General features: G+C 59.8%; 1 protein-coding gene across 2 annotated transcripts in view; it reads right to left on the bottom strand.

Annotated features, from left to right (window-relative positions):
* Positions 1–6,718, bottom strand: part of DAGLA (diacylglycerol lipase alpha) — a 59,042-nt gene extending 52,324 nt beyond the window's left edge. Inside the window, exon 1 of one of the 2 annotated variants that reach the window (XM_059710465.1) lies at positions 6,573–6,718. The gene's annotated coding sequence lies outside the window, so the exon portion shown is untranslated. The remainder of the gene's footprint in view (positions 1–6,572) is intronic. The other variant, XM_059710466.1, reaches the window with a different exon arrangement.
* Between the last annotated feature and the right edge of the window lie 18,411 nt (positions 6,719–25,129).

The following is a 25,129-nucleotide window of genomic DNA, read 5'->3' on the forward strand; positions in this document are numbered from 1 at the left end:
GCAGGGAGCTCGCCTCTCTGAGCCTCCTGCAGGCGGGGGCTGGAGCGGGCCTGGGGCAGGTGGAATGAGCCCCTCTGGACGGGGCTGGTTTAGTGCCTCCACATTCTCCCCGGAAACGGCTGTTACTCCTGCGCTGTTGTGTGGCTGAGCGAAGCCTCCTGGAGACAGGCACGTTGGGGCCTTCCCAGACCCCCCACACCTGAAAGGGTTTGGCAGAAGCCCAGGCGCAGGCCTCTGTCCCGGGGGGTCGGTTGGCGGGCAGAGGGGCAGCCCGCAGAGCTCACGCCTCGCCGGCCTCCCCGCGGGAGCAGCCGTGTGCTGGGAGGTGCAGGGTGGATGGTACATAATGAAGGGACATCAATAATAGATTAAGCTCAAGTAAGTCCGGGAACATCAATCATAAATTAATTAATGGCTCCAGAAGAGGCAGCGACAAGGGGCCTCTTCAGGTTGAACGCCTCGCCTTACACAGCCCAGGCCCACCCTCCCTCCCTCATCTCCCGGTAGAGGCAGGCCCTGCTCTCCCGCCCACCGCCCAGCTCGCCCACCCCCCCCAGCTCGCCCACTACCCCCCCAGCTTGCCCACACCCCCAGTTCGCCCACTACCCCCAGCTCACCCACACCCCCAGCTCGCCCACACCCCCAGCTCACCCACCCCCCAGCTCGCCCACCCCCACAGTTCTCCCATCCCCAGCTTGCCCACCCCCAGCTTGCCCACTACCCCCCTAGCTCGCCCAGCCCCCAGCTCTCCCACCCCCCAGCTTGCCCTCTACGCCCCCCTACAGCTCGGAGAACGCCCAGGTGCTGAGAGGGTTCTGATCAAACCTCCCAGAATAGCAGCCTCCTGGGCTGAACTCAGGCAGGCGGCATTTCAAGGGGTAATTTGGGGAGGAAAGGATCAAGCGCCTGGAAGGAGTGTGAGGACTCGGGGACCGCTGGGCAGGTCCTCGGGGATGAGGACGGCCTTGCGGGCAGCGCGAACGGCCTCCTGGGGATGTGGGAGAGCCCCCACTCCCACTCCCCTCCCCCTCCCGGCCTGGAACGCGAGGAGGCCAAGCCGCTGAAAGTCAAGTGTGGGCAGCGCATCCCGGGTGGGGCTCCGAGGCGCTGCTGCCCCTGCTCCGGCCCTCCCTCCTGGGCCGGCTGCTCGCCCGCCTCTTACCGACCCAACCACAGATCTCATGGCTCCCCCCTCACCCCCATAACCATCCAAGTTGGTCTCTCCCCTTCCCTCCCCCGGGCGGCTACTGCCCAGCGTCAAGCCCCAGCACCCGCACCTGCCCTAGCCGCCAGCTGGCCCCCCCTCCGGTCCCCCCTCCTGGCACCTCGCCCCCAGGACACTTCAGTGACTGCCCATGTTCTCCACACACCCCATGGCCCTGCAGTCATGGCTCTCGGGGACCCAGCTCCAGCCCACTTGTGCAATCTTAGCTTTCATTGCTTCCATTTCCGGCACCCAGTGCTCAATCCAGACCACAAACGGTTGAGCCTGGCTTCCCCAGACATCCTCTCCCCCCAACCCCCATTGTTCTGCCTCCTCCACAGTCACCTGCACAGCCCAGGCTGAAGGCATCACCACCCGCATCTCCCGGATCTCCCTCATCCCAGTCACTCCGTCTCCTCGGACCTCCCCTCCGGTGGCTCTGCTTCTGGAAACTGCAGCGCAGACCTCGCGTCCTCCTCCCATCGTCTCCACAGACTGCGAGGTCCTCGAGGGCAGGAGCCACACTGGTCGGCTCGGGAATGTCCAGTTTGTCGCCACGGCCCCGCGGGTACCAACCCTCAGCAGGTGCTCACAAAGTAGGTATCCTCCTGGCTGGTGTGGCTCAGTGGTTGAGTGTTGACTCAATGAACCAAGAGGTCACCGGTTGGATTCCCAGTCAGGGCACATACCCGGTTGTGAGTTCAATCCCCAGGGGGAGGGGGGGCGTGCAGGAGGCATCCAATCGGTATTTCTCTCTCATGGATGTTTCCATCTCTCTATTCCTCTCCCTTCCTCTCTCTCTAAAAAATCAATAAAAACACCTTTTTAAAAAAGCAGTGTCTGGGTGGGACCATTCCCCAGGGACAAAGACGTTATTCTGCGTCTGGTTCTGTTGACGGATGTGCAGGATTCCGTCCGTGCCGAGGGCAGGCGCGGGGAGTTCACACCGAGAAGGGGCTGGCCGCCTGCATCCTCCCTGTAACGACGCGGGTCACCAGGTCGCTGCTTTCCTGTGGACCCGACGCCGGCTGCGAGGGCAGGGCATGTCCCGCGTGCGCTTGCTTTCCCAGGACCTCGGCACTCGCCAGGCACTGCCGTTAGTTAGGCCGTGGCATTCCTGCCACCACCCTGGTGGGAGGTTTGACTGCCCCATTTCACAGGTGAGGAAACTGAGGTGCAGAAAGGCCCCGGGACTCAGACCTGGGTCTGTTTGATGCCAGAACCCCACGTCATAATGCCCGTGGGCTCCAATGCTACCGCCTGTCGCCCAGGGGGGCCTGTCGCCCGCTGAGTTCCAGGGGGGCGTGAGGAGGCGCGTGGGGCAGGCACACGTGTCCGTGTTTGAGAGCCACGCCTCCAGCCTGGCTTCCTTCTGAGGCTACTGAGGAACCAGAGAGGCCCCTCTTGTAAGAATCACACGGGAGACGTGAAATCCGCCCTCCGCTCCCACTGTTCTCTCCTGCTTCTGCGGGCCCAGCCACGCCCCCTCCGCACACCCACCGACACCAGGCCGGCCAGACACAGAAGCCCACCGGTCCCCACACCGCCAAGCGCTCCACGCCCCCTCAGCCCTCGCTTCCCACAGACACACTTACGGGCACACGTGGCTTCACACACCTGCAATCCCCAGGCAGCCCTTTGGCGGGGGACAGCCCCCCCTACTCGTCTCAGCCACGACCTGGCAGGGGCTTGGACATTCAAGCCAAACACCCTCACCTGTGGCCACACAGCCCCCTCCACGCCAGCCCCCCACACCCTCTACCCCAGCGGCCAGAAGTCCCCGGGATCAGTTTCCTGGGTCCTCCGGCCTGCACACGCCCGCCCCTGTCCAGCCCGCCAAGGCCAGGATCTCAGAGGAAAGAAGAAAATCAAGAAAGATCGCCCCGGCCCCCGGGGAGGGAACCACATCCTCCAGGTCCTGGGCTGGCGGTTCCGAGATTCCTCTTCCGCTGACCACACGCTCACCGACACTCCCCCGGCGCGACTTGCCGGCCACGAGAGTGTAACGCAGAGCTATTCCAGGAAGAAATGGAACTCAGGTGGGGCGCCCGGCCAACAGGTGATTAAGCCCTGAGGTCCCCCTCTGGCCCCAGCAGGAGGGCAGGATGGGGAGTGGCTTCCGCTGACAGGCGAGCCTCCAGCCGTGGCGGGCGGGCTGGTGCTCTCAGCTCCGGTCCCAGGCCTCTGTCCGGAGATGCCCGATTTCCCGGCCCGAGGCCTCTGTCCAGAGATGCCCGATTCCCCGGCCCGCTATGGCGGAGCAGCCGGGCACCGTGACTTATGAGCCGAGGAAGGAAAGACTGCCAGGAGCTGAGATAAGCAACTTCTGGAGAAACATGGACTGGGAACAGGACAGAGGACCAGAGCTGGAAAAAGTCTCAGCTTGAGAGCTGCTGGCCCTCGACGTCCACCCCGTGGTGCTACCCCCACCCGGCACCCATGGACACGACAGGGAGCAGTCACTCGGCCGAGGCCCCAGGACTCGGACACAGGCTCTGCTCCGCTCTTGGGCACAGAGGGCCAACTCCCCCTCTCTGAGCGGCCGCAGCCGCCACCCAGCTCTGTGGTGCGGGGTCCCGGCACCCCGGGCAGATGGCAAGGGGTGGCTGCAGAGGGTCCTGGAGCCCCAGACCATCGGGCTGAGCACAACTCAAAACAAACAGGCGGCGGTGTGGAGGGGAGCTGAGGGGCGTGGACCCGGACATTCCCTGCAGGGCGGGCTGAAGCTTCCTCGGAAGGGGCTTGCACTCAGGAGAGCCGTGCAGGCAGGGATGGAGGTGCGGGCAGCTCCCGGGGAGGCAGAGAAAGGCGCTGCGGGGTGTGTGCGGGGCAGAACTCCCAGCCCCGCGGCCCAAACCCGGACCAATGGCCAAGGAAGCCTTGCAAGGCCAGGCGGGGCCCAGGCGGCAGCCACTGGGCAGGGCGAGGCCCACGGCGTGGAAAAGCCAGCCTGGCGGGGCCGTGTTCCCTCTACCCCACGGCTGGGCACTGCGGCCTGGCCACTGAGCGGGCACTCGGCCGCGGGGAGCAGGCTGTGGAAACGGCTGCTGGCCGAGGCAGACACCACGTGGGATGCTCAGCAGGGGTAGGATGAACAGGCGCCCAGGGCAGAGCCTGCTGGCTGTGCAGGCCTGAGGTCAGGCTCTGCCGCCAGTGGCAGGCCAGGCCCCTGCTGGCAGGAGGCGCCCCCCTCAGCTTCCGGACCCGGGACGGCCCTTCCGATGGGAGTGGGCCCACGCCGGGAGCTCGTGCCCCACCTGTCGGCCCTCGAGGACCCCTCTGAGGGTGCCCCTCGCCCCTTCTCCTGGCCCACGTGTCGGAGGGCATCCCTCAGGCTCTCCAGTCCCCCTGCCATCCGGTCTCAGCCTCCCTCACGGGCCCACACGGCCCGAGCCCACCTGGTGGCTCTGACCCACTTCGCGTTCCTCAGGCCACAGTCTCAAACCTGCTGACTCGGCTGCTCCCCACCCCCACCCTCAGAACCCAGAGCCCAAGGGAATTCTCCGGAGGAAACGCTCGTTTCCAAGCCCCCCTCCCACACAGGTACCCCAGATCTGTCAGCCACAGACACCTCCAGCCCTGCGTGGACCCGGGGCGGCACGCCTGCGGCTGAGCGAGCACCTCCTCTGGCTCCCGCCACTCCCACAGGACCCCACGCTGGCTGCCGCCACGCTCGGGACTCGGCTGCTGACTCACACCGTCCACAGACGCCCCTTTCCCCCACCAGAGCCTGCACCCTCCCGGCCTCTAATTCCCTAAGACAAGTTCTCGCCCTCCCGGCTGCTTCCTCCCCAGTCACATCCTACGCCTCCATTTCCCACCCGGGCTCTTTACCTGGCGAGAACCCCTCCCTGTGCAGCATTCGAGGCTGCAAAGGGCTTTCACGTGCGTCGTCCCCTCCGGCCCCTAGGACCACCCTGTGACACAACCCTGGGAGGTGAAGTCGCCTGCTCAAGGTCGCGCCGCCCAGACGAGAAGTCCAGTTTTCTGGCTCCAAGTGCACTCACTGGGCGGTGCCCCAGCTTTAAGGAACCTCAGCAGCACCTCCAAGCACCCACCTTCACCAGTGAGCTGCCACCTGCCACCCTAGTGCCCCATACCCTCAACACCACCTTCCTGGGTTCCTCAAGGCCTCCCCCAGACTCAGCCCAAGCACACTACATTTCTTCTACCCGATTCCACTCCCCCCGGGGACCCACAGAGACCTAAAGATTTCCTCCACACCCCAAGACTTCCGGGGGGGGGGGAGGCTGCAAGTTGCCCCTCTGTGAAGTACAACCAGGTGAGACCCTCCCCGGAAGCTTCCCGGAGGCCTGGGGGGACAGGCACGGTGCCGGCACACTCCCAGGGCTACAGACGCATCTTTCACACGTGGCCCCAGAGATGCTCTGGCCCCAAAGGCTTCTGAGCATCAAAGAAGACAGGCAACTCCCAGACACCCTGGATGAACCATCAACCGAGAAGGCTGGGCCAGCGACTACAGACAGATGGGTGCCACGCCCCTCCCCGCCCATGGACACAGGTCACCTCTCGGCCCTGTATGTTTCCCACTGTCCATGGATGGTGATCGCTGCTGAGACCCCCACCTCCCTTCTTCTCTGAAGCTGAATCCAGATTCATGAGCCCAGGGTAATGCCGGGACCTGGACAGGCCTGGTATCAGAGACCTCGTGGTAGACGCATGTCCCGCTGTCTCTCCTTTATGTCCATTAGAAGGGACACCAGCCTTCGCCCAGGCGTCTGCCTTCCCCAGTCCAGTGTCCCCAGCAGGCATGAAGGGGGCTGGTGGCAGAGGCACGTGCCCTTCCCATCCACCTGGGGCTGAGGGCCGCGGACTCTCCCCGCCCAGGGCCAGGCAGCCCCCAGCACCGCGCTGTGCCAGGCCCTTTCTCACGGTCGCCAAGAGCTCCTGTCATGCTGGGGACACCCTGCTTCAAGCCCCAGGTGCCATCTCTCCAGACCGTGCCAAGGCCAGAACAATCCACTCCCCAGCAATGCAGCACTTCCTCATCCCCTGGCAGGGGCACCACCGGCGCCTGGAAACCAGTCCAAGTGCTGTGCCCACCACCCGCTGCGCCCGCCCCGCACCGGGGCGGCCACCATCGCACAGGGTGGCGGCGAGTCTCCTGACAGCTGTGCCCGAAAAACCACGCTGCCTGTGCCAGACCCACACTGCCCACGCCCGTGCCACGGGTGTCACCATCCCCACGCCGGCGCCAGGGGCTCCGCAGAGCCCACACCTGCCATGGGCGCGCGTGGCAGCCGCGCCTCCGCCCGCGGACCCGTCGGGCCGGCCACCGCGCGCCCCGGGCACTGCGCCTCCGGCCACGCCGCTCGCACCGCGCCCGCGCCCGGGGGGCCCCCCTTACCTCCCGCCCTCCGCAGAGCTCGGCCCGCCGCCGCCGCCACCTCCATCCTGGGCTCCCCGAGGCCCCGATTCACTAACGCCGCTTCCGCAGGGCGCCGGCGCCGGCGCGGAGGCCGCCTCCGCCCGCCCCTCGGGGGACACCGCGTCCTTTACGTAAACCCACTCCGCCGCCAGCGGTGACCATGGCGACGACCGCGGGGTGGCAGCGCCCCCTTGTGCCAGGGAGGGGAGCGGCGCCGCGGCCGGAGCCGGTGCAGCCTTCCCCCTGCGCCGCCCTGCGCGTGGGGGCGGTGGGCGCCTGGCTCCCGCCCCGGCCGGGCTCCGTGGGCGGCCGGGAGGGGCAGGACGGGCTGCGCTGCCTGCGGGGAAGGGAGCCGCCTTGGTCCCCCTCCTTCAGACCCCGCGTGACCGGGCTTAGCGTGGGAGAAGCAAAAAAGCAAGTAGGATCGCTGGAGGGCTGGTTCACGGGGGCGGGGTGGGGGGGACGGGACCGGTTCCACCTCCCCGGGTGACTGAGAGCTCCTGGAGGGGATGGAGCAGGCCACTGTGTCCTTCCCCCACCCACCCCGCCCCCTGGGACCCGGCAGGGTGCAAGGGGCGCTGGGTCAATTTGGGATTCCTGGTAAATGCAGAAAATGGCCCGTCCTGTTCCTCTCCACACGTGCCCATTCATTCCGGCTGCAAGTCACTTACACCTTCCCTGAGCGCCGCTCAGAGCAGGGAGTGCTGCGTGGGGTCCCCACGTGGGATGTGCTCCCCCCTGGGGGGGCGTGGGGGAGGGGGTGGGCACACCGACCCGCAGGACCTGAGCCTGCCCTCAAGGAGCTCAGTCCACGGGCAAGACCATCACAAGGCAGGCGCCTGTGGGAGGCGCTGAGGGAGCTTGTGCTGGTAGGAAGGGCGCTTCATCAGCCCACTGACCACCCAGCTGGTGGAGGAGAAATTCGTCAGAGGCAGAAAGGGGAGTCGCCTGGGTCTGCAGGGGAAGTGCCACGGAATGCTCTCTGGGCCCTGTGGGCACCCAGCTCCATGCAAACGGGCCCTGTGGGCACCCAGCTCGTGCAAACGGGCCCTGTGGGCACCCAGCTCCGTGCAAACGGGAGCCACCCACCGTGGCGCATGAGCGGCTGAGTGCAAGAGGGACTGGGCCGGGGTCCCAGCCCGAGAGCTCCCTGCACACCGGTCCAGGCCGGGTGGGGAAGCCGTGGGAGCTACTTCTGGAAGCTGTTCTGTCACCTGTGGTGATTCCAATGCCAAACTGCCGCTTACATACAAAAAGAATACGGGGTGAGGGCCCAGACAAACACTGGGTGGAACCCCTCAGGGGATTCAAGGCAGAGCTGAGCCCTCCCCCCTGGGGAAGGGCAGGGGTTCCTCGAGGCTTTAAGGACCGACTGTACCGTTAGCAGTTTAGGGACCTTCTTTCTAGATCATTGCAATTAATCAGAATCGAGACTGTCAAACCCAATGTCCCTTGGTCCAAAGGTCTAGGTCCCCAGAAGAGAGAACCTTGGCCCTGGCCGGGTAGCTCAGTTGGTTAGAGCATCAGCCAGAAACACCAAGGTTGCAGGTTCAAGGGCACATACAGGAAGCAACCAATGAATGCATACACAACAAATTGATCTCTCTCTTGTTTCCTCCCTCTCTCTAAAATCAATCAATCAATAAAAGATTTTTTAAAAAGAATCTTAATGGCCCAGCTTGGGCTGTGGTCAATCAGCTAGGGCCAGGGGAGGAGGTGCCATGTAGTACATGGCGACCTCCTCCTGCAGGAGGGAGGGGAGTTCTCAGGGAAGGGGGAATCGCGAGTTGAACAGCCAGTCCAAAAATGGTCTACTCCATTCCTCCCCTTAGCTGCCCCGTACACACAAATTCACAGAACACCCACATCACACACACACACACACACACACACACACACACACACACACCTCCTTCTATTCAATCAATGCTGTCCTCACCAAACGCGTTCCAGGGGTCCCCGTTGACCTTGATGTCATGTTCGAGATCCAGGGCCGAGACCTTCGAGGGGACGTTCATGTCTCCTCCGGTTCTATGGTGATCCCATCTGGGCCTTTCACAACCGAATGAAAGGGTAAGTTAAACCAGCAACGAGGTGGCCTTTGAACTCTCACTGCTCCAAGGGTGGCCGTGGCACCCTCTGGGACCTTGTTGAAAACACAGAACCGAACGAGGGCGGTTGATGGGGGTGGAGGGACGATACGTGGTGACGGAAGGGCGTTGACTTGGGGTGGTGAACACACAATACAACATACGGATGATGCATGATACAATTGCACACCTGAAACACACATCATTTTATTAACCGATGTCACGCCAATAAATCCAGTAAAAATGTCTGAGCACGGCCCTGAGCGTTATCATTAAAAAAGAGAGAAACAAACAAAAAAATGCAGAATCTCAGGCCTAAGAATCTCAGCAGATGAACAGAACCCCGGGCGATTGGTACGCTCAGTAAAGTTTGAGAAGCAGTGCTATTCTAAGCACTGGGGGAAAGAAAAAGGGGAAATATGAGAAGTGCTTTTAAACTGTGATAATTCCTATTTAAAAGGGAAAGGGGAGCGCTGGCCGGCGTGGCTCGGTTGGCTCGGCGTTGTCCCACGCGCCAAGTTCGAGTCCCAGGCTGGATATCTGCCCAGGTTGCAGGCATGATTCCTGGTAGGGGGTGAGCAGGAGGCAGCGATTGAGGTTACACTCTCACATCGATGTTTCTCTCCCTCCCTCCCTCTCCTTTCCTCTCTCTCTAAAAATCAATAAAAAAATATTTTTAAAAGAAAACACAAAGGGGGAGGGGCTCATTGTTCCCTCTTTAGCAGCGTCAGCGACCAGCAAGGAAATACACGTGGAGGCTGCCCTCTTTGCTTTCGCAACTGGTCACGAACTTGTGAAAGGTGTTGCTGACTTCCTTCCTCTAACCCCGTCGTCCGTGCTCCCCGTGCCTCCCGCCTGCGTCTCCCTTGGCCGGGATTCTTCGCCCTGAGGACTGACCTCAGTCTTCATCCTTCAGGGCCTGAGCCGTCGGGCATCCCGGCGTAAAGCATCGTAACAGGTGTCCATCTAAAGTTCCTCTGGGCGCGATCATGTAGGAGCTGCTCCGTGGGGACCCTGGTCCCACCCCTCCTGTGATCTGAGGGTCCCCGCGGGCCAGGTGGCCGTCTGTTCCCCATTCAGTGGAATCCGGGGGTGCCTCCTGGTGGACATGCTTCTCCCGTCAGTTCCAAACCCATCAAACCCGCTGGCGTTGCCTGACCGGGAAGCAGGCAGCAGGCGCTCTGAGACACTTTGGGAGACACCGCGGGGGTCTGGTTGAGAGCACGTGGCACCCGCTGTGCTCCGGGGCCATGCTGCCCTTCCCTCGGGGTGCTTCTGACGGGTCCGGCCATGTGTCTTTGGGGACGGCCACCAGCACTGTGAGCAGACCGGAGGCGGAGGACACGAGTGAGGGCAGCAGAACGGGTGGCGAGCATGGGCTGGTCCTGTTCCCGCTGCCAGGCTATGATCCCTCAGCCCAGTGCCAAACGCCCACCCTGGCCTCAGTTTCCCTCTGGGTCCCAGTGGGGCTAATAACATAGCCCCTCCTCCCAGGGGGGCGGTGTGGATTAACTAATTAATGAGTGTGACGGCGTCCGCTGCCACACAGGCGCTGATTAACTGCTGAGTGTTGTTATTAGAGCGACCGAGGGTGTGTGACAGACAGTGTCGGCTGGAGGCAGATCTGCTCCCCTCGCCACCTCCCCGTCCCCTTCCTCCTCTGCCCCATGCTCTGCAAGCTGAACATCTGGCAAAGCGAACCAAGATGATTCCGGGCACCCCCAACGCAGCGCGTAACTTTTGAGCATTTCCCTGGTCCTGGAATGTGAGTCACGGCTGGCCGAGCTGCGCAGCGGAATCTGGCTCCGACAGCTGGCACAGCTGTGCCCAGCCCCAGACGCCGGGCTCCCGGCAGCTGCGGAATGGGGGGGGGCGGGGTTCGGCCAGCGATTGCATCAGGGTGACGCCTGCTGCCAAAAGACAACTGCAGAATTCCTGAGCTGGGCACTCCCACCCCTCCCTCCAGGACTGCATTGCCCCACGGTCCTGGGATTGAGTGACAGCTCGAGGGAGGGAGAGCCAGCATGGCCCACTGACTTAGGACTGGGGGGGATGTGGGGGGATGTGGGGGGGGGGATTGGAAGCTGCAGGGCTTTAAAGTATAAGGTGTCTGCTCATGGCCGCGGGAGATCCAATGGCTGTATTTTAGCTTGGTGGCAGGGTATACGATAACTGGATGAAATCACAGCTATAATCCCCTGGGCGAATGTGACTTTCCCTGCAGCCACCGTGAGCTCCCCGCCCAGACCCGTGGGCTGGGTCCCCATCCCCGAGGTTGTCAGGTGTGGGCCCCCACCCCGCGTCCTGGAGCCCCTCAGTTCCCCACCAGGTAAATAAGTGTGCCTCCGGCAACCACGGCGAACGCTGCTTACCCAAACAGCACAAACGCAGCCTGCAGCCTGCGTGGGGAGGCGGGAGGAAAGCTCTGGAGGCTGAGCTGTCAGACGCCCACGGGCAGAACCCAGGCAGTTTCTGAGGTCTAGGCAATGCATATGACTCCGGCTGGGGCACCTGGAGCCAGCTCTGGACCCCAGGGGCACCCCTGGCAGGATTGCAGCCCTTCTTCCCTCTGAAACGGCTGCTCTCCCTGCCTCCTTGCTCCTCCTGCCAGGAGATGCAGGGGCGGGTCACAGGGACCAACAGCCTGGAAGTGGGGGCCGGACCGCATGGCTGTGCAGCAGCCCCTGGGAGGTGCTGAGGCCTGTGCTAGAGGCAAGCTGTTCCCTCCCCCAGAGGGCCGCCTACAAGCTCACCCCTTTCACCTGATGGAGCACCATTCCCTGGGTCTCGGCAGAGCTGGATGGTGGTGGGTGATCACGGTGGAGACGCTGGGAGTGGTGGTAGTTGTGCTCAGCGCAGCCAGGGGTGAACTTGAGGGGGGGGAAGTGAAGGATTAAAGAAGACAGACACGAGAATACAGTTAGGACCAGGTGGGACACTGCCCTCTCTGATGGAGAGACAGTGCCACAGCCTGCAAGCCGAGTCTTTATTTTATAGCAGATTCCACGAGGCAAAGAAAGGGCGTGGTCAAGATGTTTACAACGTTCTCTCGGGTTTCGAATCTGCTCAATTACATGCCCCTGAACTCTATCAAGCTTTGTTTTGGCAGCACTTGCTGCCCCTCCCACAGCCCACATCACTCAGCCACCTGGGACCACAGGTTCTGACCATCAGGTCAAGCTCACATACAACCACAGCCTTTGGCTGGAATTGTGCTGGGACTTGCACGTACGTGGCTTTGCTATGAGAGGAACATGTCCTCTCATTAGTCTGAGGCTTGAACCTGTCCAAACGCTGTGGCCGCTCTCCACAGGTAGTGATGGTGTTTGGGTGGTGGTGGCGGGCATGGATGGGATGAGGATGGGTGGCTCCCAAGGGGAGGCTCTGAGAGGCGTACCCATTCCTGGCTCATCCTCCGTTCACCTGGTCTCGCCAGGACTTTCACTGCGATGCCCAGAGGATGGGGGGATCCTTGCATCTCGTTAAATGAGCCTCTTTGTAAGTGTCTGCTCCCCGATGGGCATTGTAGGAACCAGTTTTTCTCCTCCAGGCACTGGGGAGCTGCGGAAGTGTAAGCACCTGTCTCAGGGGAAGCTCATGTGGTGACTGTCTAGGGCAGTGGTTCTCAACCTTGGCTGCACATTAGAATCACCTGGGAATCTTTTTAAAATCCTGATTTCTGGGCCTCATCCTCCAGAAATTCTTTGTTATGGGGTGGGGCCACAACATTGGTAACAAAGAAACAGAATTTCCGGAGGATGAGGTCCAGAAATCAGGATTTAAAAAAGATTCCCAGGTGATTCTAATGTGCAGCCAAGGTTGAGAACCACTGGTCTGGTGCAATTCATCTGCACTTTCCGACACCAGTACCGAGAGCAGAGAGTCTGTCCCTCTAAGGGTGCTTATCTATCCATTCACCCACCCACTCAGTCTCCCACTTGCCTCTTCACCCACCCGTTCACTCACCCACTCATTCAGCCACTCACACCCAGTCTGTCCATTACCCACCTACCTTCCACCCAGTCTGTCCATTACCCACCTACCTTCCCATCCACCATTCATCCATCCACCATTCATCCATCCACTCACCCATCCATCCATCCACCATTCCTCCATCCACCCATTCATCCACACGTCCATCCATCCATCCATCCATCCATCCATCCACACGTCCATCCATCCATCCATCCATTCATCTGTCCATCTATCCATCCATCCCATTCATCCATCCATTCATCTGTCCATCTATCAATCCATCCATTCACCTATCTATCCATCAACTCTTCCATCCATCCATCCATCCATCCATCCATCCATCCATCTATCCATCAACCCTTCCATCCATCCATCCACCCATTTACCCGACATATATCCTAAATAATGTCCTGTTGATTCTTCCTCCAAAATATCTTTGAAACCACCCACTTCTTACCATTTTCAACTGTACCACCCAAGTCCAGGGCACCCTTTCTTCTCTTCAGGGCAACTGCTTCACTTCTCAGCTATTTTTCACCCAACAGATTATGTCATGTCATGGCTTAAAACCTTGCTGCTTAAGGGGTTTCTTATTGCTCTTAATAAGATAGAGACCCAAATGTTTTTGTAATGTACACAGAGAAACATACAGCTTGATGAATGTCTACATGTGTATATCCCTGTGACCACACCCAGATGACGACACAGAACATTTCCGGTTCTCAGTGTCCTTCAGAGTCAACACTCACCCCCAGGAGTCATCAGCACTTGGACTTCTATGCCATTGATTCGTTTTGTCTGTTCCTGAACTCCCTGGATAGATGCTTAGGAGCGGAATTGCTGGGACACTGGATGGGCTTAAGATTCAAATTCTTCTCACAGTCTCTACCATCCAGCATGTCCAACATGTCCACCCCCATCTCAGGCCACTCTCTGCTCTGCCTTCCACCCTCCAGCCACACCAGACACACTGTCCTCAGAGGTCTCCCTTGTATGTGCTCTTCCTCTGCTGGATCCCCCCACCCACGTTTACATATCAATTCCCAGGATACTTCCTCAAGGACGGAGGTCAGGTTCCCCATCACTGGTGTGCTCCCCACGCATTCGGGTCTTTTCCCCTGGGATACTTACCAAGGTTTGCCGTAACATATTCACTCAAGTGCTTGAGTTTGCTTATACCCGCACCCCATTCCCAGACTAGAAGCTCCATGTGGGCGGGGACTGGGTCCCCATTGTGTCCTCAGTACTTAGCCCTCCTGCCTGGCCCATTGTAGGCCCACATGCTCAATGTCACACAAGCTCTTTCTGCTGGGTAGGGAGGGAGGTGTTGTCTGGATGCAGCGAGGATGTTGGAGAGGAGGGAGACGGGGAAGGAGGCGAGGAAGACAGGAGTGAGCAGCACACACCCTAGAGCTCAGCAGGCCCGGGTCCTGCCCTCGGCTTTGGTCTCATTCACCAGCGTCTCCAGGACAAGGAGACTCTTGAAAGCTCTTCCTCTGCATCGCCCCACGGGAGGGAAATGCTGATCTCTGAGAGGGAGAGGCCCTCTTCCCTTCGCAGCCGCTCGATGCCTTTCCAGGGACCTGTGAGTCATGCGCGGCCCTGGAGACGGCCAGCCTGGCCAAGGCAGGAGGGGTAGTGCGTCCTGAGGTGACCGAGACTCAGGGAGGGGTAGTGAGTTGCCTAAGGTGCCGGGATGCGTTAGAATCAGAGCTGGGACCTGAACTGGGGCTCTGGCTGCCCCCCCAGCTCTGGGACAGCAGAGCTGCCAGATTTAGCAGATGAAAAAGCAGCAGCAGGACGCCCAATTACATTAGAATTTAAGTCATTTTAAAATTCAAAACAACTGGGCCCCCTGTATTTTAACTGGCGATCCTGGAGGTGGGGGTGAGGGTGGGAGGGCCTTCTGGAGGTGTTCATGCCTCACCACCAAGCGGCCTTTCTGGCCTCGGGTCCTCCTGCTGTTAGGAACGCAGCCTGTTTGTCCCCTGGGCAGGGCGGGCCACCCTCTGACCTACTTGGCCTCCAGCAATCACCCTCCTTGGCCTTGAGCAGGCCCAGCCTCTGCCAGGTCCCTGCTTCTCAGCTGAGTTCACTAGAATCAGCTGCCCAGGCTGCGCCCCAGGCCAGCCACAGCGGCATCTCTGGGGTTAGACTCTGGCATCAGGGGATGCCAGCCTGCAGCTGAGATCCATGGTGAGACCCGCTTCTTTGCTGCCTTTGCCTCCTGGGAAGCCCTGGATCCTCCCAGACTCCCTTTTGCAAACCGCCCTGCCACCGGCCCTCTGCCCCGGCCCCTCTCCGCCCTCTCTGATCAATTCTGAGTTTAGATTCAGACAACAACAGTGTCTGTCTACCCCAGGCCGGCAGGGAAGCAGAGGCCGGAGTCCCTATCGGCATCCCCGTGCCCCCCATGTCCTGACCGACCACAGGCGATGGCATCTGCAGGGCTGGGGGGAGCCCCCTCAGTCAGGGTCAAGGCCAGGCAGAAAGCAGGTTGCTTCGTGAGCCCAGTCCTGGAGCCAGGCCGGACCTGTACCCCCGCTCCTCTGCTCGCCCGCACACAGTGTCAGTGCCGCTCTTCCCCACTGGACGCGGCCCCCGGAGGGCAAGAGGCGGGTCTGTCTTCTGGGTCCCCACAGTGTGGCTGGCGTCTGCAGCAGGGGCTCAGTGAATACTTGTGCCATCGGTGGGTCACCCTGCAGCAATCCCGAACTCCAGCCCCACCCCCACCCCCCTCCTCGCACAGGGAAGGCAACAGAGGCACAGAGAGGGCAAGGGCCCTGCCCGGGTGCACAGCAGGGTGGCGGCAGAGTTCACACCGAAACTCACGGTTCTGATTCCCAAACCAGGGTTCCCCCGGCTTCCGCTGCCCCATCCCTCAGCCTTGTTGTGAGCCATCAGCTTCTCTTCCGTGTGAGATCGCCCGCCTGGCCCTGCAGACACTCTCCCTCTTCCCAAAGCTTCACTTTCTGGAAGGATCCGGGTGACCCTGGCTGTGCGCGGGGACCAGGCGAAGGTGGCAGGAGAGCTATCTTCTGTGCAGACACCGGCAGTCCCTCCGGCCAGAAGCCTCCTCAGCAAATAGATGGCAGGGCCTGCGGGAGCCAGGACTTCTGCTCTGATGGCTGGGAGGAGCGGACTTTGCCCTCTCGGCCAGGGCCTCCTCTTACCGGGGAGAAGGGACTGCGTTGCCACCAGCCTGCCTCTTCCCGGGCCGGTCACGACCCCAAAGGTCCCGGGAGGATTCGGAGTCACGTGGAGCCGGTTCTCGAGTCTAATCGCCCCGCTTTTCTGACTGTGAGACCCTCTCTGAGGCCCCAGTTTCCTGGTCAGAAAATATTGCCCCGGTGGGAAGTGGCAGGGATTCTAGGCATGGCGCTTGGCACATAGGAGGTGCTCAGCCAACGTGTTTCCCTGCGCCTTATCCTGGGCTACTTTTGTTTGTTTGCTTTTATATTTTTATTGATTTCAGAGGGAGAAGGAAAGAGAGAAACATCAATGATGAGAATCACTGATTGTCTGCCTCCTGCACGCCTCCCACTGGGGATCAAGCCCACAACCCGGGCATGTGCCCTGACCAGGAATCAAACTGTGACCTCCTTGTGAGCTGTCTGCAGGGCAGGGCAGTGACTGAACATCTGCTCTTATCGCCTGTGAAAGACCTTCCTCCCGTCTGAAGCCACAAGGCGGCTTACCACATCCTCGGCTCAGAATGCCACAAACACCTCAGAACCTCTCACGTATGTAGGGTTCCCATGCGTACGTATGTAACGGGGGGGGGGATTTACTCTTGTTAACATGTCTCATGCAGGTTTAAGGAATGGACCATCCAGAAGAGCCTACAAGGAGAGAGGACGCTTTCTGCCTCACCACAGTGGAATCGCACACTATTGGTCCTTCTGCGTCCAGCTCGTCTCACTTAGCACGCTGTCTGCAAGATTCCTCTTGGTGCGGCGTGTGTCAGAATTTCATCAATTTTTAAGGCTGAGTAATTTTCCATTCTACGTATGCACCACATTTCACCTTTCAGTGGGCATTTGGGTTGTTTATACCTTTGGTAATAATGATGATAATGATGACAATAATCCTATACTAATAAAAGACAAACATGCAAATTGACCGTACTTTCGTTATGCCTTAAGCCACACCCACCAGCCAATCAGAGCGACTATATGCAAATTAACCCAACCAAGATAGCCGCCGGCAGCCACGGAGCTGGAGCGAGCAGGAGGCTTGCTTGCTCCAGTGATGGAGGAAGCCAAGCTTCTCCGCCTGCCGCAGCCCGGCTCTGAGCTCCACTGAAAGCAACAAAGTTTCAATTATAGAAACTAAACAAACCCCAGATACCTGCTTTCAGCCAACCGTGGCCACGGAGCTGGAGCGAGCAGGAGTGGGTTGCCCCTGGCGATGGAGGAAGCCAAGCTTTCCGCAGGCCTCCGCTAAAGGCAACAAAGTTTTAATTATAGAAGGTAAATAAATCCCAGAATAAAAAAAAGAAAGAAAAAAAGAAGAGGCAGGGAGCTTACACTGCCAGGGTGCTTGGCCAGCCTGAAAACAGCCATCAGCCCCTCACCCAGCCTGGCCAAACCTCTATGGGGTGAGGGTCCTCACTGGGGGTGGACATCCTCCAAGGAGTCCCACGCTGCAAGAGGGCATAGGCCGGGCTGAGGGACTCCTCCCCAAGTGCACAAATTTTTGTGCACCAGGCCTCTAGTAATAATAATAATAATGCTATGAATATGAGAGTACAAATACTTACCAAGTCCCTTTTTTCTTTTTTTTAATTTTAATTTTACATATATTTTTATTGATTTCAGAGAGGAAGGGAGCGGGAGAGAGAGATAGAAACATCAGTGATGAGAGAGAATCATGGATTGGCTGCCTTCTGCACGCCCCCTACTGGGGATTGAGCCCACAAACCCAGGCATGTGCCCTGACCGGGAATGGAACTGTGACCTCCCGGTTCATAGGTTGATGCTCAACCCCTGAGCCACGCCGGCGGGGCTGTCAAGTCCCTGCTTTCAATTATTTGGGGTATTTAACCCATGTTGTTAAAAGATAAACGGAGGCATATTAACATGTTAAAGGGTTTAAGCAAAAACTTTCTTCGTATCACACAGCACCCAACGTAGCAGACAGAAAGGAGCTCAGAAGAGCTGCCCAGAGTGGAGGACTTTTACCGGCAGAGGAAGGCGAGAACGGGGGAGTCAGACTAAGCAAAGAAGCAGGCTGGGCCCCGCAGTGACTCCTTCAGGGCTCTCTCAGGCCGGGGGCCTACCTGGCGCTGATCGGGCCGCTCCCGACTGACGGGCTAGTTTGTGCTGTTTGTTTATTGTTTGTAATACTCGCCCTAACGAGTGCGAAGTTGTGTCTCATCGCGGTCTTGATTTGGATTCCCTGAAGATGAGCACTCTGGAGTATCTTTTCATGTGTTTACCGGCCACTTTCCAGTAGGTTTTAATTTTTTGGTTGCGGCAAAGGTTGCCTCCTGATCCTCAGTGTGTCCAGCTGGATTCATTGACTCATCCACTGGGTAGCCACCATCCAGATGAACATTTAGCACATTCCAGCATCCCAGAAGCATTTTGGTGCCCCCTCCCAAGCAGGGCTCCCCGGCGGAAACCACCATTCTGACGTGGAGCATCATGGAGAATGCTACCTGTTCTAGAACTTCCAATAAGTGGAGCCCTCGATGATGCTTGTGTTTGTGATTGGCTTTGTTCACTCACTGCTACGTGTGTGCGATTCGTCCCTATCATGGCACGGAGCAGTAGCGCGTTCCTTTTTCATGGCCGCGTAGTATTCCATCGCATGGATATACCACAATCTGCTAGGATTCATCACATGAAAGTGCTAATTTCAACCTTTTTATCTCCCCCCCCCCAAAAAAAGACCATTTCCTAAGGCTCGACCTCATATTTATCCATTCTATAGATGGCCATTTCGATGGATTTCTTGGTGAGTGTGTGCCCGTGCCCATTGCTGTTGAGTATATTCCTAGGGATAGAGTTGCGGGGTCTCAGGGTCCATGTATGTGAGGTGTGGTCGGTTCTTCCCGTTTTACAAAGTATTTTACCAATTTACACTCCCACTAACCAGGTACGAGAGGTCCGGTGGCTCCACACCCTTGCCAACATTTGGCGTGGTCATTCTTTTCCGTTTTAGCCAAGTTTCCAGCCACCTTCCGAGGCTACGTCCCCAACTCGATTCCAACCCCACCCACGGCGCTGGCTCGATTGGACAGAGCCGACTGCTCTGGGCCGGCCCCCGGTCTGCAGGCACCTCTCTATGGGCTGCACAGACGGTCAGGTAACTGCCCCGGGGTTGGGGGAGGGGGCAGCTGGTCGAAGCTCTCCCACATGGAGTCGCTCCATAATGAGTGTGCAGTGTGGTGACTCATAAGAAATGCATCTTTGGTCATTCAGATGACTGAACTATTTCTCAGCTATCTGGTCTTCGTCCGGGGCTCCTGGCTTACAAACCCCCAAAGCCTTGGCATCCCTTTGCCATCAGAGTGATGGGAGCTTCTGTGTTACAGTCCTCGGCTTTGGTCCTCAGTTCCTGAGATGCGTCAGATCCCAGAAGGCGAAATGTGCGTCTCGTTGCTCATAGCGAGTCCCTTTGCGCCACAGCGGGGTTTATGGTAATGAGGCGGCTTTTGGAAAGCACCCACAGGTAGGCGCTGTTGCCCGGGGAACTGACTGTGGGTAGAGGGTTGGAACTTTCAGTCCCCCCGCCCCCCGCCCCGATTTCCAGGGAGAGGGACTGGAGGTTGAATCCGTCACCAACGGCCAACAGTTTAATCTACCGTCTACTGCGTCACGAGGCCTCCGTAAAAGTCTGGGAGCTCGGGGTTGGGACAGCCCCCCCCGTTGGGGAGCGGAGGGCTTCCCCGGAGCAGGGCCAGGTCCCAGGCCCCACGCGGACAGAGCTCCTTTGCTGGGCACCGTGGAGAGCGGCTACAGTGTTTGGACGGGTTCCAGCCTGGGGTAAGGAGCTGTGGCTGTGAGCTTGACCTCATGGTCCGAACCTGTGGTCCCAGGTGGCCGAGTGCTGTGGGCTGCGGGAGGGGCAGCGAGTAAACAAAGCTCGATAAGGTGCATGTGATTGAGTGGATTCGAAACCCGAGAGAATGTTGTGACCACGCCCTTGCTTTGCCTCGTGGGATCTGCTATAAAATAAAGACTCGGCTTGCAGGCTGGGGAGCTGGCTCTCCATCAGAGGGCAGCGTCCCACCCAGCCCCAGCTCTCTTCTCTTGTCTGTCTTCTCCATCCTTCACCGCCCCCTCAGGCTCACCCCTGGCTGTGCCGGCTCGACACAGGGCACCTTGCTGGCTGTCTCCATGTGGCCGCTGCCTCATCTCCTCTCTAACATCCGTTGTAATAAACCCGTAATCGGGTGAGTAAATGGGTCGCCCCGGTTCTGTGGGCGATTCTAGCAGATGGATTGAACCCAAGGAGGGGTGGTGGGGACCTCTAATGGACAGCCAGGCGGTCAGAAGCACAGGGGACAACCTGGACGTGGGACTGGCATCTGAAGCGGGGGGCGGTCTTAGGGGACTGAGCCCTCAGCCTGAGCGATCTGGTTCTGCTTCCAGATAGATAGTGTCCCAGACCCCCTGCCGGTGTGGGAGGCTGCTTGTTGGTATGGGGATCCCCGCGCCGCCCCCCCCACACACACATTAGAATTAGTGTGGCGTGAGGACCCAGTCAACACCTTTCTTCTGAAGCTATAGCGACAGGGAGGGGGTGACATGGATCCGGCTGCTGTGGGCCCCTGGGCCTCCCCAGGGGGGCGATTTGGGGCCTGAGGGTTGTGTCGCTGAGGCCGCACCTGCCCCCGTGCTTGTCCTCGCTCCCACCTCTGCCCTTGACCCAGCCTTGTCTGTAGGCTCCCCAAGCATGGTGCCCACGGGTCTCCTCATGGGTGATGCTTCCCAGTGTGTGTGGATGCCTTGTGATCAGTAACATTCACACTCACCGAATCCATGGCAGTCTTTTGTGTTATCTTCTCAGCCAATGAATACATTAAACACACATACACACACACACACTCACACTCACATACACACACACACACACACACTCACATACTCACAGACACACACACACTCACATACACACACACAGACACACACTCACATACACACAGACACACACACACTCACATACACACACTCACATACACACAGACACACACACAGACACACACTCACATACACACAGACATACACACAGACACTCACATACACACACACAGACACACACACACTCACATACACACAGACACACACACACACACACACACACTCACACACACACACACAGCTATTAACAAATGGGCGGGAACAGGTCAAACTGTTGAAATGTAAGATTTGAGAAACCATCTTGCAGATGGGTCCTGGGTGGAAGCCGATGTGGCCTTTTCGGGTTCCCTAAACGAGGGAGGGGGGGTGCCTCGAGACTTCCTCCTGCCTGCCACCCCCTCTCTGGAAGGTCCAGTTGAAATGGCTGCATCCCCTCTTTGGACCGGGTTGTCTCTGGGAATGGCCAGTGGGTGCATGTAGCCTCCTGGGACCCCTTCGTCCAGTTTGCTCCTCGCCCAGGTCCCCGCCTGCTGCTGGCGGGGTGAGCCGGGGCCTGTGCCGCGGGGTGAACCGGGGCCTGTGCCACGGGGTGAGCCGGGGCCTGTGCCGCGGGGTGAGCCGGGGCCTGTGCCGCGGGGTGAGCCGGGCTGCCAGGTTCGAAGCCCAGTGCTGTCACTGACGGACTAGCTGACTGACCCTGGGCAAGGTTCACTGTCCCTCTGGGCTCCGGTTTCCTCATTAAAAAATGAGGGCAAGCGTGGCCCCTCCTCCTCAAGCTGGTGAGGTCACATGAGTCGAGGTGGTGGCCGTGAGGGGCCATGAGCCATCATTTTGATGGATCCCCAGGATTCTGGGGGGGGGGGGTTGGGGACAGAGGAGAGGGTAGAGCCCCGCCTCAGAACAATTTGCAGCTGAACCGTGGACCCCACCACGCCCAGCATCTCTCGTCCATCCCAGCTGTCGCCTCCGGCCGGCCTGACGCCATTGCCTGGGGCTGGGACCGGCCCCCCAGGTCCACAGCCTCCCAGCCTCCTCTCCACCACAGGAACGACATTTCGGTCTCAATTGCTGTCCTTATGCCAGAGGCTCCGGGACAATGATGCTCAGTGAGGCCCCTTACACAGAGTCGGGGGAACCTGCAAGGGCATTTTCCCTGTCACAATGGTGTGTGTGTGTGTGTATGTGTGTGTGTGTGTGTGTGTAACCTATTTACATATAAACACACGGTAATTTTTTTATTTTTATTGATTTCAGAGAAGAAGGGAGAGGGAGAGAGAGATAGAGACATCCATTAGCTGCCTCCTGCATGCCCCCCACTGGGGATCGAGCCCACAACCCAGGCATGTGCCCTTGACCGGAATCGAACCTGGGACCTTCCAGTCTGCAGGCCATTGCTCTACCCACTGAGCCAAACCAGCCAGGGCCACACAGTAATTTTTCATGCTTTTAACACACACACGCTTTTCCAGGAACGTGACTGTGATGTTCACCAAGTTTGTTGGGCTTGGAATTTGGCCAAGACGTGTTGCCCATTTCGCGTCAGCAGCAGCAACACGCTCTCCGGGGCTGAGTCACCGGCTGCCCCCCCAGCCATCCGCGCCCCCCCCCCCCCGGCCGTCCTGTTCGCGGTGGTCCCACCTCTAGGAGCCAGGATCAGGCCAGCCACCCGTCTCCTGCTGTCGTCAGCTTGTAGTGTTCAGTCTTTTATTTTTTAAAAAAATATATTTGTATTGATTTCAGAAAGGAAGGAAGTGGGAGAGAGAAACATCAATGATGAGAGAGAATCATGGCTCGGCTGCCTCCTGCAGGCCCCCCACTGAGCATCGAGCCCACAACCCGGGCCTGTGTCCCGACCCGGGAATCGAACTGTGACCTCTGGGTCCATAGGTCCATGCTCCACCCCTGAGCCACGCCGGCCGGGCCTTGTTCGGTCTTTATTCTTTTATTACAAATGACTTTCCGTTTGGTCCTCCTTCATATTATGGCCGGGATGCTACATTGATTTTCTTTTAGTCTGTGGGATTCTTGATGAATCTCCTCTCAGCGTGGCGAAGGGGGTGGCTGTGGCCCGGGCTCAGGGGCCGCCTGGGCAGAGCGGAGAAACCGTGCCTGAGCTCGGGCCACCCAGGGGTGATCCGCTTCTGGAAGGACGGTCGCGCTCCAGCGTGCAGGCTGCGGGCGTCACTTGTGCGTTGGAGCGGCTCTGCCCCTGCCCCTGGCCGCCGCCTCCCAGCCACGTCCTCCCCGATCTGTCCCCGCAGAGTGGCCCTGAGCGATGCCCCCAGCGGGGCCTGAGACCCTGCGTGGGCCCGCACCGCCATGGCTCACGTCGGGCCCTCAGCCAGGCCCGCGGGGCCCTGAGCCTGCAGGTCCAGCCTCGCCTCGGCCTCAGCCCCGCCTCCCCTCCCGTTCGCATCCAGCTGCGGGACTTTGCCCCTGCGGCTCCTGTCTGGACGCCCAGGCCCCCCTGCCACCCGCACCCGGCTGCTGGCGGGACGGGAGCTTCCCGTGTTTCTCCTCTTCGGTGGGAACTCGGTCCTGAGGTTCCACCTCCAGCCGGTGCTGCTGTGTGAGAAGACACTGTCCTCCCGCTGGAGCTGAGCAGGGAGCAGTGGCTGGGGGTGGGGGGGGTGGGGGGGGCGGCGGGGGAGACGTTGGGTTTAGAGGGTCCAGTAAAGAACACGCCTCTGTCCCGGCCGGCGTGGCTCAGTGGCTGAGCGTCGACCTAGGAACCAGGAGGTCACGGTTCGATTCCCGGTCAGGGCACAGGCCCGGGTTGTGGACTCAGTCCCCGATGGGGGGCGTGCGGGAGGCAGCCGATCAGCGATTCTCTCTCATCATAGATGTTTCTCTCTCTCCCCCACTTCCTTCCTCTCTGAAATAAATAAAAAGAACACGCCTCTTCCCCATCCGAGCTTGGAGCCTACTAAGAGAGACACACAACATCCTGCCAGCCAGACAGGCAGACAGAATCAAAATATTTCCCTGTGGCTGCGACTTCAGAGCAGTGGCCCTGTGGGTTGCCTACTAGCCCTCCCTTGAACTTGATATTCACCCACTGAGATCGCCCAGTCCCAGTTCCTGGCCCAAGTCGGGCTGGGGGAGGCTCCTGACTGACAGGCCGGGGCAGACAGTAGGGGCTTCCGAAGAGAAGGGCCCGGGCGGGGCTGGCCCAAGAGCCTCCCCAACTTGGCCACCAGGTAAGTCACTGCGCTGCCAGGAGCAGGAGGGAGTGAGCGCCAAGAGAGAGCTGGAGAGTTGCTGTAATTCAGTGGCCATCCCTCTACACAGAGGCATTATGGGAGGGAGGGGAGAAGGAGGGAGGGACAGTGGAGAGAGGGAGGGAGGGGGAGGGGGAGGGACAGAGGAAGGGAGAGAAGGGGGAAAGAGGGAGGAAGGGGGAGGAGCTGAGAGAAGAAGGGAGGGGTGAGGGAGAGAGGGAGGAGGAGGGAGGAGGAGGGAGGGAGGGAGGGAGGGGGGAGGGAAGGAGGGAGGAGGAGGGAGGGAGGGAAGAAGATAGAAGAGAGGGAGGGAGGGAGAAGGGAGGGCTGAGGGAGGGAGAGGGGGAAGGAGGGAGGAGGAGGGAGGGAGGGAAGGAGGGAGGAAGAGGGAGGGAGGGAGGGAAGGAGGGAGGAAGAGGGAAGGAGGGAGGGAAGGAAGAGAAGAAGGGGGAAGAGAGGGAGGGGTGGAAGGGAGGAGACACCACATCCAGTTGTGTTGGTGGCAGGTGCCAGGTGGGGCAGGAGCTGGGGAGGAGGCTGGGGCGGGAGGGGAGGGCAGAGCAGGGGCTGTGCCGGGAGCTCCTCTCATTTAAAAAGACCTTGGGGAAAGGTGGAGCCCCATAAGCAAAAATAAGACGCGGGAGCCAGGCCGTCCCTGCGTCCGGGAGGTCACAGCGAACAGCAGGCTGCCTGTCCTCCCAGAACCTTTCGTGCATGTCATAATCTTAACCCAAACGAGGTCATAGTGTCCTGGTGGCCTTGCAATTCGCTGTTTTCTTCAGTTCACCGTCCTGGCCTCGCATGCCAACCCTTCTTCCGGGCCGTGCGCAGCCTCCCTCCCCGCCCTCAACGTCCTCCCTGCCACTCGGGGTGCCGCAGGGCCCTGTGGTGGGAGGCCCAGGCCCCTTTCCTCGGACAGTGATGGGGCCCTTGGCAGGTAGGAAGGACAGAGGGGCTCTGGGCTCGGGAGGCCGGCCGTGCCGCCCAGGCTCCCGGCTCTCCGGCCCAGACACCTGCTTGGAGCTGGGAGTGTTGGGCTGTTGGAGACTTTGCAGAGCAGCCGGCTCTGGGACACGCTCAGACGTGGCAGAGCCAGGACTTGAATGCCGGACGCAGCTCCCCAGCCCAGGGCCCCTCCCGTTGCACCCCATCTCCCCAGA

This window comes from Myotis daubentonii, chromosome 9 (genome assembly GCF_963259705.1).
Source record: "Myotis daubentonii chromosome 9, mMyoDau2.1, whole genome shotgun sequence".
NCBI classification, from domain to species: Eukaryota; Metazoa; Chordata; class Mammalia; order Chiroptera; family Vespertilionidae; genus Myotis; species Myotis daubentonii.